The following is a 14,226-nucleotide window of genomic DNA, read 5'->3' as shown; positions in this document are numbered from 1 at the left end:
GAGCCTCGAAGAATTTGACATGACTTTTAAATCCTGAGGCGACCAGATCCTTGAAAAACATGATTTCGCGTTTGATGCATTACTGCCTCTTGGTCGACCAGTAACTATTCAAGAACGATGTCCATTTTGCAACGATCACACGTATTCTTTCTGCAACACTGCCCTCGGAGTGCTCACAGACAAAATCTAATTTAGACTTGATTGGGCACTGAGGAGGTTGCGACAGTTCAAATTGTGAGATGATGGTCTTGAAGTGTGAGGTGTTGCTGTTATCTTTGTAATTCTGAAATTTTCTGACGGACATAAAATATTTTAAGTTGAAGGTGTCATTCTTTAATCCGCGCAATGTCTCTCCTGAAAGGCCACCCGGTGCTGATTCCGCTCTCACAATATCGGTGTTGCTTACTACAGGAATCGCCACATTGTTCATGTGCTCGTCAGTTCTGCATAGTGGTACGCAACTGTGTACACCACTCAAAAAATGGTTCAAATGGCTCTGAGCACTATGGGACTTAACTACTGGGGTCATCAGTCCCCTAGAACTTAGAACTACTTAAACCTAACTAACCTAAGGACATCACACACATCCATGCCCGAGGCAGGATTCGAACCTGCGACCGTAGCAGTCGCGCGGTTCCGGACTGCGCGCCTAGAACCGCTAGACCACCGCGGCCGGGGTACACCACTCGTTTTGCGATATCTATTCCAAGTGGTCCTGTGATTTGTAAAATCGTTTGCAGTTTCGTCAAAACGGACGATGCATTTTATATTCGCCTTATCTATTTCTTGCTTTATTCCCCAACGTTTCTCTCTTAACATCTTGATCACCGTATGAGCCTTCTTCGCCTCTCTGACCGGTTTTGTTGCGAACTGTTTAGCTTCTTGTGCCTCCTTCAAGGCACCCACAGCTAGTTTTGGTTTTTTCTTTGCCTTCATCTTTCACTTCCGATTTAATATTCTCAATCACTGCTTGTGCCCTCTGTGTTGCCTTCTTTCTGCTTCTTTTTTGCTTCTGTGTTGCCCTTTCTCCCACTTTCCTCAAGCGTTGTTGCGTGGGGATGTGTGTGAATTTGATCGTGAGTTTGGTCGGCTAGGCATGCCGAAACTTGCTTTGTTCTGGGCCTCCCCATCCAGTGTGTCTTCTAGATCACTCTAGCGTCATGATGTGACCTCATCATCGTCCTGATTAACGCTATCGTAACAGTGGTGGATATCGGCCTTGCCCTGGGTCTCATCCCACTGAGTTGCGTGATCGACCCCCTCTTCTGGCAAGCACTGAGCATGCCTTACATACGAACAGTAAGTATCAGGTGCAACATTGGAATTTGGCATGCGCGAATCTCCCAAATAAGGTACACAAAAATTAGTACATAGTTCTGCACACTGATGATCATGCCGCCTTTTAGTAAGAAAAAAATACATAATGTAGGAAATGAGTGCCTCATTGCCTCTGAACCCCTTTAAATTGCTATTATTATTTACGACACTGAGGCTCAAAAAAATCTACAGCCCCCCCCCCAAAAAAAAATTGAGCAACCACACCTAAATACGTACAAAAAAATTACATTTTTTATTCAAAACCATTCACATCTGTTTCCCTTCTTTCGACATCCCCCTGAGATTGCTCAGTGCCTTCGCTACCCACGTCTACCTGTTCTGACTCTTCATCCATGACGAAATACTCTATGCTAACGTCTGCGCTGCATGTTTTTATGCTCTTCATGACTGTCTTTTATACTCCATATTCGTTATCGTGTCAACTTATACTACAGCTCTCTGTCCCTGGGCCTTACTACGCGTGATCATACACATGGAATATGAATATACATCATTACAAAATTCGCTGAGTGAGACAACAGATTTGCCCAGCAGCTGATAACGTTAAAGGTACCTACATACCATAAATGAATAGAGAACGATCGTAACATCCTTCCAAATCACAACGCCGGCAAAAACGCCGCCCGCTAAACGACATAGAGAGATAGTGCAGAACCCACAGAACCAAAAGACATAGTCCGCATCTCGTAGTCGTGCGGTAGCGTTCTCGCTTCCCACGCCCGGGTTCCCGGATCCGATTCCCGGCGGGGTCAGGGATTTTCTCAGCCTCGTGATGACTGGGTGTTGTGTGATGTCCTTAGGTTAGTTAGGTTTAAGTAGTTCTAAGTTCTAGGGGACTGATGACCATAGATGTTAAGTCCCAGAGCCATTTTGAACCAAAAGACATAATAGCCACAAATAAACGAAAAATAAGCGTCAGCAAATTAAGACAAATCTAAGACTAGCGTCGATTTAAGAAAGTTTGCCACTGCTGGTTGCAAAATAGAAATAACCAAATGAACTGTACATTTGATCTCCTTACTAACTACGTGATATATGAGAAAACGTTAAGTCTGCCCACCGAATCTCCCAAGAAACGAAGACTGAGCGGAGTTCGCCAAATTATGCAATATGACACAGTGTGTGAGACTGTGAAGCCTATATGAGGAGTGGACCTACTCAGACTCCACCACACTCCCCTTAAGACTCTGTGTTAACTGTGAATTATGCGACGGGATCACTGTCTTGAAATGCCCTGACATGGGACCTTAACGTCGGAATTTGCAATAATCCTACTATATAGCTGCCCGTTAATCAATGGCATGCATTAATGAATTGAAGGGAAGTACGTGCTCCCTCAAATAGAAAAGAAAATGAAATATAAACGATTATTTATTATATTAAGGAATTACAATGTATTTGCACCAATATACTATGAAAAACAAAGTTAATTGCTGACGGAAGATAACGAGACAGACAAGTCGAGGGATGGCTACTATATCCTAGTTGCACATTAACTCATCAATCCACTACAACCAAACGATTAATTTAGGGACTCTAGTGATCGATTGAATACTACATCAACGATATTAAGGCACGAATCGGGTTTATCGGAGCTGTGGCTATGGTACGCTTCCTGTCTAAACATTAACCTCCAGCTAGTGAGCCGTGCAGCTGTGTACTCTCACCAGCCTGCTGTGGCGGTAAGTCGGAGGACCGTGGTCACAGTTGAGAATCAGAATCTCGCTCGTCACGACTCCGACACCTCCAAACCCCTCGACTTCTCAAACCAGCGACCTGTCTCCGTCTACCATCAAACCAAGAGCGCCGCTTTTTCTTCCACCCGCTCCCGACTCAGCAGTTTGCACCAATCTGCCCGCAAACTCTAATCAGGAAAAATGTTACTATTTTCTGCCGATAGCATGTCAATGCCACGTTTAACAAATTCCCACCGTGGAGTGTCGTCAGTCACAGGCCAATCGAAGCAAATATACCTCGCTAGTTTGTCCTAGAAATTCTCGCCTGATATCTGCCGGTGATGGGCGAATCAGAGCGTTGTTTAAACCTTCTCCACGAGGTCCCTGTTCTCATTGTGGTTTGTTCCAACATTCCACGACTTGCACTTTTCCGCCATAAATTGTGGTGTCCCATCAAGTACTTGAAACTGTTGCCCTGGGCCATCTGAAAAGGCGAGTCGTGCTACCGTCCGCTAACCTCGACCTAATCAAAAGAACCAGTAGGTTACGTGAACTTCCATCAGTGGCCAAGCCAGCACAAAGCTTTGAGTGCCCACGACACACCTCCCACACCCAGAGCAGTGTGCAGGCTGTGCATTTCTCGTGTATTCACAGACTGAAACTATGTTAAATTATGACTAACTGACAACCTCAGCTGCCGACAGGTGTTGTTGATATACCTCGATGTGGACAGCTGAAAATGTGTGCCCCGACCGGGACTCGAACCCGGGATCTCCTGCTTACATGGCAGACGCTCTATCCATCTGAGCCATCGAGGACACAGATGAACAGCGCGACTGCAGGGACTTATCCCTTGCACGCTTCCCGTGAGACTCACATTCCCAACTGTCCACAATTCTACATACGTATTGTACCTTATAGACATTTTGCCCACCCACTCATTACTCGCGCACGCTTTGGCGATTCCCGTAAGAGTTTGGACAACCTGTGCGCATTCGCACAGAAGAAGGTCAATGGCTGGGTAGCCTTTAACTATATATACGAAGACAGTAACTTGTTCTCGAAAGAACAGTTACTGTTGATGATCGTGCCCCTGTCCACATCGAGGTATATCAACAACACCTGTCGGCACCTGAGGTTGCCAGTTAGTCATCATTTATTCCAGGGGAAAGCTGCACGGTTATCAACAGTAACTGTTCTTTCGAGAACAAGTTGCTGTCTTCGTATATGAAACTATACATTTCTCCGTAATAAATCAACGTAATGAGAGTTTAAGGAGATGCAACTAAAGTGTCCTGCCTATCGTCAGTTGTGACAAGTGACAGATAAATTTAGTATAAATGGAAGGAGGCAAGCCAGATGGCTTCCAAAGAGCGGTAATGTCTGCGAGTTTGGTAATCCTAGGTAAACGGTGGAAAACCAGAGAAAGGGCAACGTGATCTGCTACATCTTAAAGCATGGAATGTTAGAAGTCTGAATGTTGTAGACAAGATTGACCATGATGGACTTTCCCTCCCATAGCAACAATTTAGAACATGACATGCACCCATTGTCATTTCCGAATGTGATCGTCTTGGTAGTTTAGGTGTAATGGTGTGGGGAGGCATGATGCCAGATGGGTGTACAGGCATCCAAATGCTTCGAGCATGGTACAGTCACAGGTCAAAGTCACTGTGACACTGTAAGTAGTAGGCAGATGGCGGCATGAAGACAGTGTTCATATCAAACTGATATGCAAATTAATTAAATCGATCACCTTACCCACACCTCCTGATGATGTCATGTGTTTTCATAAGCCGACACGTGGGCTCCCACCTCCTTCCCCTCCCACCCTTCCCCCTCCCCGTCCCCCTCCCCCTCCTAACCTATTGGTGAGAATTTCGAATTTTGGTAGGAATTCTGAATTTTCTCTGTAAAATCGCATTTCCGAAATTCAATTTTTAATTCATAGGACGTAATATTAACGGAAATTGTTTATACCAAGGATGGGTGGCAGAAATCGAAAAAATCAGAGGATGGGAAATCGTGTAATTATGCACTGCAGAGGACATAATTTGCCTTTTGTAGGACAGGGATACTCTTCCAGAATGAGATTTTCACTCTGCAGTGGAGTGTGCGCTGATATGAAACTTCCTGGCAGATTAAAACTGTGTGCCGGACCAAGACTCGAACTCGGGACCTTTGCCTCTTGCAGGCAACTGCTCTACCGCCTGAGCTACCCATGCATGACTCACGACCCCTCCACCCAGCTTCAATTCTGCCGGTACCTCGTCTCCTACCTTCCAAACTTCACAGAAGCTCTTCTGCGAACCTAGCAGAGCTCGCACTCTTGGAAGAAAGGATATTGCGGAGACATGGCTCAGTCACAGCCTGGGGGATGTTTTCAGAGTGAGGTACTGGCAGAATTGTAGCTGTGAGGACGGGTCGTGAGTCGTGCTTGGGTAGCTCAGATGGTAGAGCACTTGCCCGCGAAAGGCAAAGGTCCCGAGCTCGAGTCTTGGTACGGCACACAGTTTTAATGTGCCAGGAAGTTTCAGGGATAATCTTATTGATCTTCCAATTGCATCGTATACTGCGTCTTATTTAACATGTGGCGCGTCATGCAACGCTGACCGTCCGGCAAGGGTCTCGCATGCATGGCAGTCTGTTGTTCAATGATGAGTCTGACCACGTCACTTAGCGCGGTTTCTGGCGACCCGCAATGGAACCATGGGAGCTACCCCTAGACTGGAGCACCTCCTCATCGAAAATGGAGAGTTGGCACTGCCTTAAGCAGCCGCAATCTCATGCAACCACTCCAGTATTCCAGCCTCTCGAGAACTGTTGTTCTGGGGCCACTGATCCATCTCACAGAAGTCCTCCACAACAAGATAATGATTATCAGAAAAAAAACTGTACTGAATTTGCCTACAACGAAATATTGATTATACATAACTATTGGGAAAAAATAAAAAGTTCATACCAGATGGAGATGATGACTCCTGCTCATCATTCTTGACGAATACCTCTACTAGATCCTCATCCTCCTCTTATTCGGCCGGTGTGGCCGAGCGGTTCTAGGCACTTCAGTCTGGAACCGCGCGACCGCTACGGTCGCAGGTTCGAATCCTGCCTCGGGCATGGATGTGTGTGATGTCCGTAGGTTAGTTAGGTTTAAGTAGTTCTAAGTTCTAGGGGGCTGATGACCTCAGATGTTGAGTCCCATAGTGCTCAGAGCCATTTGAGCCTCCTCTTACTCCATAGCAACATCTACAACAATGAAGAATGTATGCCTCATACAAGAGTATACGATGAAAAAAAGTCTAAGAGGATGTATTACAAAATATGTACTTACGTTCTTGTTGCATTTCGGCCTCCGGCAGCCGTTCAAAGTCGGGCAGCTGCCGCACTGATGCTGCAACAGCGAGATCAAAAGTTTTATGAACACTTGTTACGATTTGAATACATCAAGAGCCGTTTTCTGAACATGCAGACTACCACACAGAATTTGAAGATGCGCTTACGTGACGATAGCACAGCCTCTTCGGCTCGCTGCTGCTGGCAACTCTCAGCTTCCAGCTGATGCTCTCATTCAGCCAGCATTTCGGGAATGAATGCTGAAATAGCAAGAAAAAAGAACCTTTATAACCACTGGTTATGAAAATGTATCACAATCTCGAAAAAACTTTGCTGCAAGATTTTCTAATCCCTAATTTTTTTTATAAGAATTTACATGGCAGTTGCCCCAAGTTTGGTTGTTTTCCATGACCACTGCCGTTGGCACGCTACTGGCTGGCCGTCTCATATTGCGAGAATTACAAAGACACAACTAGGCACTGCCAAAGACTGGACTGTTGACCATTGTGGGGAAGCCGGCCGTTGTGGCCGAGCGGTTCTAGGCGCTTCAGTCCAGAACCGCGCGACTGCTATGGTCACAGGTTAGAATCGTGCCTCGGGCATGGATGTGAGTGATGTCCTTAGGTTATGGTTCAAATGGCTCTGAGCACTTTGGGACTTAATTTCTGAGGTCATCAGTCCCCTAGAACTTAGAACTACTTAAACCTAACTAACCTAAGGACGTCACACACATCCGTACCAGAGGCAGGATTCGAACCTGCGACCGTAGAGGTCGTGTGGTTCCAGGCTGTAGCGCCTAGAACCGCTCGGCCACCCCGGCCGGCTGTCCTTAGTTTAGTTAGGTTTAAGTAGTTCTAAGTTCTATGGGACTGATCTCCTCAGATGTTAATTTCCATAGTGCTCAGAGCCATTTGAACCATTTTTGATTGTGGGGGGGGGGGGGGGGGGGGAGCTTTTTTACAGACTTCCAGACTCCGTCTTCTATTTTGGGTAAGGACCAATAGGAACTCAGAATTCCATACCAGCAAGTTATAACTTGCCCTCTTTCTCTTCAAGGAGGCTGAGAAACAGAACCCTGCTGTGAGGGAGAAAAAATTTTGGGGAAAACAGATACAGAACTTTCGAAAACATCCTTTGTTGGCTGGCAAATGGCTCCATATCACTGGAAAGTTGGTCACAGCAACTACCATTCTGGGATAAACAGGTAGCCTGGCACTTCCGAGATCAGCTGCATCCCTCAAAATACATGTTGCTGTTTGTTAGGGTACAGCTGTTTGAGGAAGACGCTAACCTTCCCTTCTGTTTCTTCATGCAGGCTGAAGCAAGCTTGGTGCAAGTGGCTGGGAAAAACAGAATGTTGCTGTGACGCAGAAAAAAATTCTGGGACAAACAGATAGAGGGACGTTGTGAACGGAAGCTTACCCGGCGTATGTGTTGTTTCCAGGGCTCTCGGATGTCCAGGCGGATGCGATCGTTGAAGTCCCACGATATTTCGGCGAATAACCTTTCCACCATCATCAGGTGGTGCTGATGGAATCGCATCCGGCTGGACACCCGAGACCCCTGGAAAAAAGAAAAATACCAGATAGAGGGACCTTTCGAAAACGTACTTTGTCTGCTGGCAAGTGACTGGAAAACTGGACACAGCTGTTATCTTTAGAAAAACACCCTTTGTTTATTACGGGACATACAGATAGCTTGGCACTTTCAATGCCAGATGCCAGCCCCTTGAATTTCCGTGAACAGAGTACGCATCCTGCCTCTTCAACACCTTCATAGTAAGAAGCACGGAACTATGCGTACATGTCAAATGCTACGCTGTTTACATTCTAGTCCCACTGTAGCAGTAAACTGTCATAGAGATAAAATTCTGAATTCAAGTACACTCTGGCATTAGTTAAATTACAGTTGTCAAATACGGTGGAATCATTTGCTAAATTCTTGCTTCCATTGGTCTGAAATGTAAGTATGATGAATCTTGGTGTTTTCAGCTGCACGGCAGTTTTAACAGCCCATGTTTGTATGCTCATTGTTTATAGCACTGGATACTGAAAACCCTCCAATGAACGAAAAGTTATTGGCAGATATGTACCAGTATTCAAAACTTTTAAAAGCTTCAAACGCTCCTCGTCTGCCACAGTGATCTATGGCATTTTCCATACACTTTTATTGATGATGAACTGGTTCTCCTGTTGACCTCCTTGAATGTATGAGTTTCTCTCCTTTGCACTCCGCAACAGAGTAAGTTCCTATTCAGCATTCATAATAATCCGCTGCATGTCCCCAAGTATCCCATAAGCATTTTTAGAGGTATGTATGCAGTAAATCCGCGGTACTCTTCTGCTGTTCTGTCCACAGGCTCGTCTATGAAGCATCTAGAAATTTCTAAAGCATTCAAATGCGTGGGTGATGATGAGAGACATGTTTTAAGGATTGATGCAATGCCAACATTACATGTACGCTGAATCTCTACTCAACCGAGTTCGTATCGTATTTCCTGGAACAGGATTGTCAAAGTATTACTTACGTGTAAGCTTTGATCACACCGTATGACAATCATCCTTTTTCTTAAATGATCCATCCTAATACGTGAAACGTTTGCATGTAAGAGGTAAGGCGTCTTGGTGCTACTTGACAATCTTAATTTTATCGTTTTTGTTAAATATCGTTGAAGCATAAGGTTTATGCGAGAAGTATCCCTGGCGTATGATTCGTTCATCATATTCCACTGGGTGAGATATACTGAGTGACGGTCATTGCGAGGTTTCAAGCCTACTGATATAAGAAACACATTGTTCGCACATTATATCACATTGTGTTTCTGCTGCAAAGTGCTCTGTTGTGTGGGCTGGTTTTGTACCTTACGCTCATCCTGTCTTAGACATAGTCGTACAATGATTTCATCACCACAAAAGTCAACAAGTTGGTTATTATGGTCAACAATACGCAGCTCCAGGTAGTCCGGTGTCTGAACTGCCACTGGAAGGTATGTAGCGTTGGTAGGGGTTTCAACAATCTCATACGCTGTTCCAACTGATGGGAAGAATCCGTAAACTGAATGAATCAATCTATCGTTGAGATATGAGTGCGTTGCAATGTTACACTCAACACAGATAGTACTCAGATTTCTAAAATCAAACCTGTCCGTTTGTGAAACCAAATAGTGGGGTCTACTGAACCTTTCTGCTTAAAGTCAATCGATGCATTCACCGTCCTTATTTCAGAATTAAATGTGCTGACGTTTGCACGGAGCTCAATCCCTTTTCCAGCCGATTTTAAAACTTCGTTTAAATCGTCAATATCGTACGCACCAGATTCATTTCTGGAACACAACCTACGACCAGCTTAGAGACAGAAGTGATGACACTTTCTGCAGGACCTGACCACAATTTTGCAGGACAATGCTCAAGCAGGTACAGTGCAAGCTGTTACTGATTTGTTTGACTGATGGGGCTGCTAAGTGATATACTACCTACTGGAACCACTTCACGGAATTCGCTTCATTACTGCTGCAAATTCGTCGGCCAATAGATCGTGCTGCTCGAAATTTCAACATAACTGGCACTGCTAAGAGTATCCTACGACTTCCACGTCGCTGGCAACTGGTTATGCACAATGCTGGTGATTACTTTGAAGGTCAGTAAATCTTTGAAACACATATCTATTTTGTACGAGCTGTAAATAAATAGTTGCTGTATTAAAGTTCCAACACTCGTATACATAATGCACTAGTGTCAATGATTAATAAAAACTATCACAGTTGTGTTAATACACATTTGCTGTGGCAACAATAAATGTGTATAAATATGAGCATTGGTGGTTATCATTAATCATTAATACTAGTGTCAATCAGCTGTGGGGCTCAAGATGATCGGGATTACACACAAAACAATATCAGACAGTGTGGTGTTCGAGTAGTGGTTGTTTCAACACTGCCTTGCCAGTTCATGTGACGCTGCGACCCTCAGTAAGTCAGTTTTACAGCGGTAGTATTGCAGAGAACTGATGCGAACCTTCTCGTAAGTGTTTTCTTGCTAATTTGTGAGGCAGTATCTCACATAATGTGACGTAAATGTTAAACGTTACACAGTGCACACCTTGACCGAACACTACGACACTCGCACACCAGTATTTCCGTGCCTGCGGGATATGTTGATCATAATTTCTTTCTAACACGAGTTCATTTTCAGTACAGAGAAAAACCATTCTTACTGCTGAAGAATGATGTGAGTACGTGATGGCTGTTGAGTGTGTTTGACATTACTTCAGATTTTCAGATGGTTAAGTGTTCCCACATCTCGCAAAATGGGGGTACGTAACGCACTTACGAATACTGTCGAACATGACCGTTTTGGTGGTCCAGGTGCTATGGTGTGGGAATGCAAAATGTTGCATGAGCGTACTAACCTCCAAATCTTTGAAAATGGTACACTCACCGCTCAGCGTTTACCTACGTGCGTCGTTTCAGAGATGCATTCAGCCCTGAGTTAATTTTTATGGATGATAATTCGCGGCCAGATAGAACTGAAGAGGTGGAACAGCCCTTGGAACCAGGGGATATTCGGCGAATGGATGAGCCTGTCCATTTCGCGTGGGATTCGCTGTGGAGGGGTGTTGCAGGGCAAGCACAACAACCAACGACTGCCCAGAAGTTGTGAACCACGCTACCGCAACAACTCCTCACCAACCTTGTATGCAGCATGGGAGCACTTTGCAGAGCACGTCGTGCCTGCCGCGGTGATCACACCCACTATTAAGAATCATGTCCCACCTTTTTTTATTGTCCAGGGGACCATTACGAATCGCGGTGACTTCAGAGTATTTTTTTTTTTTTTTTTTTTTTTTTTTTTTTTTTTTTTTTTTTTTTTCATCAGGCTACTGACTGGTTTGATGCGGCCCGCCACGAATTCCTTTCCTGTGCTAACCTCTTCATCTCAGAGTAGCACTTGCAACCTACGTCCTCAGTTATTTGCTTGACGTATTCCAATCTCTGTCTTCCTCTACAGTTTTTGCCCTCTACAGCTCCCTCTAGTACCATGGAAGTCATTCCCTCATGTCTTAGCAGATGTCCTTTCATCCTGTCCCTTCTCCCTATCAGTGTTTCCCACATATTCCTTTCCTCTCCGATTCTGCGTAGAACCTCCTCATTCCTTACCTTATCAGTCCACCTAATTTTCAACATTCGTCTACAGCACCACATCTCAAATGCTTCGATTCTCTTCTGTTCCGGGTTTCCCACAGTCCATGTTTCACTACCATACAATGCTGTACATCCTCAGAAATTTCTTCCTCAAATTAAGGCCGGTATTTGATATTAGTAGACTTCTCTTGGCCAGAAATGCCTTTTTTGCCATAGCGAGTCTGCTTTTGATGTCCTCCTTGCTCCTTCCGCCATTGGTTATTTTACTGCCTAGGCAGCAGAATTCCTTAACTTCATTGACTTCGTGACCATCAATCCTGGTGTTAAGTTTCTCGCTGTTCTCATTTCTACTAATTCTCATTACCTTCGTCTTTCTCCGATTTACTCTCAAACCATACTGTGTACTCATTAGACTGTTCATTCCGTTCAGCAGATCATTTAATTCTTCTTCACTTTCACTCAGGATAGCAATGTCATCAGCGAATCGTATCATTGATATCCTTTCACCTTGTATTTTAATTCCACTCCTGAACCTTTCTTTTATTTCCATCATTGCTTCCTCGATGTACAGATTGAAAAGTAGGGGCGAAAGGCTACAGCCTTGTCTTACACCCTTCTTAATACGAGCACTTCGTTCTTGATCGTCCGCTCTTATTATTCCCTCTTGGTTGTTGTACATATTGTATATGACCCGTCTCTCCCTGTAGCTTACCCCTACTTTTTTCAGAATCTCGAACAGCTTGCACCATTTTATATTGTCGAACGCTTTTTCCAGGTCGACAATTCCTAGGAACGTGTCTCGATTTTTCTTTAGTCTTGCTTCCATTATTAGCCGTAACGTCAGAATTGCCTCTCTCGTCCCTTTACTTTTCCTAAAGCCAAACTGATCGTCACCTAGCGCACTCTCAATTTTCAGAGTAATTATTGTCTTTAAATAAAAGTGTCATTTCTGTTTGTCACACTGCGTATCTGTTTCAATTACCTTCTGCACTATACGGTAGCAGTTCTTTCCATGTATGCTTCAGGTTTCATTGCGCTATGTTACATGGCAGTGACACATCGTGCGAGCGTTACTTTCGTCCTTATGTTTTGCACGCCAGTGTATTTCCTTTGTTCTTTTAGCATAAAGCTGTCGATTTTTCAGTAGTGTTTTGGTTTTTAAGACGGCATTTGGTCTCGCCAATATTATTTGTTATCGGAGGTAGCAGAACATTTTGTTTATTTGTTGTTCTATGTTACCATAATTTTATATGCAAAAGCCGGCTGGGGTGGCCGAGCGGCTCTAGACGCTACAGTCTGGAACCACGCGACCGCTACGGTCGCAGGTTCGAATCCTGCCTTGGGTATGGATGTGTGTGATGTCCTTAGCTTAGTTAGGTTTAAGTAGCTCTAAGTTCTAGGGGACTTATGACCTTACAAGTTAAGTCCCATAGTGCTCAGAGCCAATTGAACCATTATGAGAAAAAGTTTTGTACAAATGAGCTGTTTTCGCTTCTAGCTTCTCTGAATCTTACGCAGCTGTGTATAGTTGGACTTTATATGTTGTACAGCATTTCTATACTATTATGGACACAGAGCTTTATTCGTCTTCAGTTTCAGTTCTTCCACTGCCCTTCTCTCTGGGGTTACTTGTGCACTATTACAGTATTCTTTTATTTAGAATATCCATAATGGTTATTTCATAATAATGTTACTATACCACACTCTAAGCTGCACTATATTTCCGATAGTATTCAGGATTACACCGGTTTCGGCTTATTTATTCCATGATAATGTTCCTAGGAGCAATATGCGATCAGTTTCAACGCAGACTACAATAAGTTGATAAGTATATGCCGTAAACCGTCATAACCACGTATGGTAATGGAAATTAAATGCGACTGCGATTCCCTTTTTTTACGTTCATAGTTTTGCCTATTTCTTCTAATATTTATCATGTGATTCTTGAGTTTCTCCCGGCGTATTTGATAATCAAAATATCCACGGGTGTGCTGCCGGTCTATAGTGCCCAACGGGCACAATATTTCGGCGATCATACATGTCGCCATCATCAGGTGAACTGACGGACTGAGCTCCTGTAAACGTGCAGGCACGGAGATCCGTACGCTATGGTTGCTCAGAGGGAACTGGGTTCGGTCGCGGCGGCGGCCGATTTAAATACCCTCCGCCCGTGGTGCGCTCCCTCCGCCGTCCGCGCCCCGTGCCACGGTCGCGCGGTGGAACAGATTACGACGGCGTCTGGGATGACGTCGGTGTGATGGCTCTGTCCGCCGTGGTCGATACAACTATACGTTTGCTCGATTTACTTTTGATTAACCCAATCGCTGGTTCCCAAGCCTTGCTAAGATTATAGTCACAGTCACGGTTTATGAGGTCGTCATTGGTGGGAATTTCAGGCAGATTCAACGTGCTCTCCGCCCAACCACTGCAGCACAACCTGTTGGGATGAAGTCACGAGGGAGGAGGTAGGCACTGCATTTATTCCATACACAGGCGCACTCTCGGGGAAAATCGCCCGCATTCTGAAGAAACACCGGGTCGGAACTGTGTTTCGTCCTCCGAATAAAACTCGTGCACTGGTGGGGAGCGCCAAAGATGACCTCGGTTTGAGGAAGGCCGGCGTGTACCAGATTCCGTGTCAATGTAGCAAGTCGTATATTGGTCAGACGATGCGTACCGTCGAGGATCGATGCCGTGAACACCAGAGGCACACTCGACTGATGTATCCGAGCAAGT

The 14,226-nt window shown here is 44.7% G+C and overlaps 1 non-coding gene across 1 annotated transcript; it reads right to left on the bottom strand.

Moving 5' to 3' along the window:
* Positions 1–3,758: 3,758 nt before the first annotated feature.
* Positions 3,759–3,832, bottom strand: Trnat-ugu. The gene has a single exon. It is a non-coding gene; the product is annotated as a tRNA-Thr (tRNA).
* Positions 3,833–14,226: the final 10,394 nt, after the last annotated feature.

This window comes from Schistocerca americana, chromosome 7 (genome assembly GCF_021461395.2).
Source record: "Schistocerca americana isolate TAMUIC-IGC-003095 chromosome 7, iqSchAmer2.1, whole genome shotgun sequence".
Lineage (NCBI taxonomy): Eukaryota > Metazoa > Arthropoda > Insecta > Orthoptera > Acrididae > Schistocerca > Schistocerca americana.
Note: the sequence above shows the minus strand (reverse complement) of the source record. Positions and strands in the feature narration are given on the sequence as shown.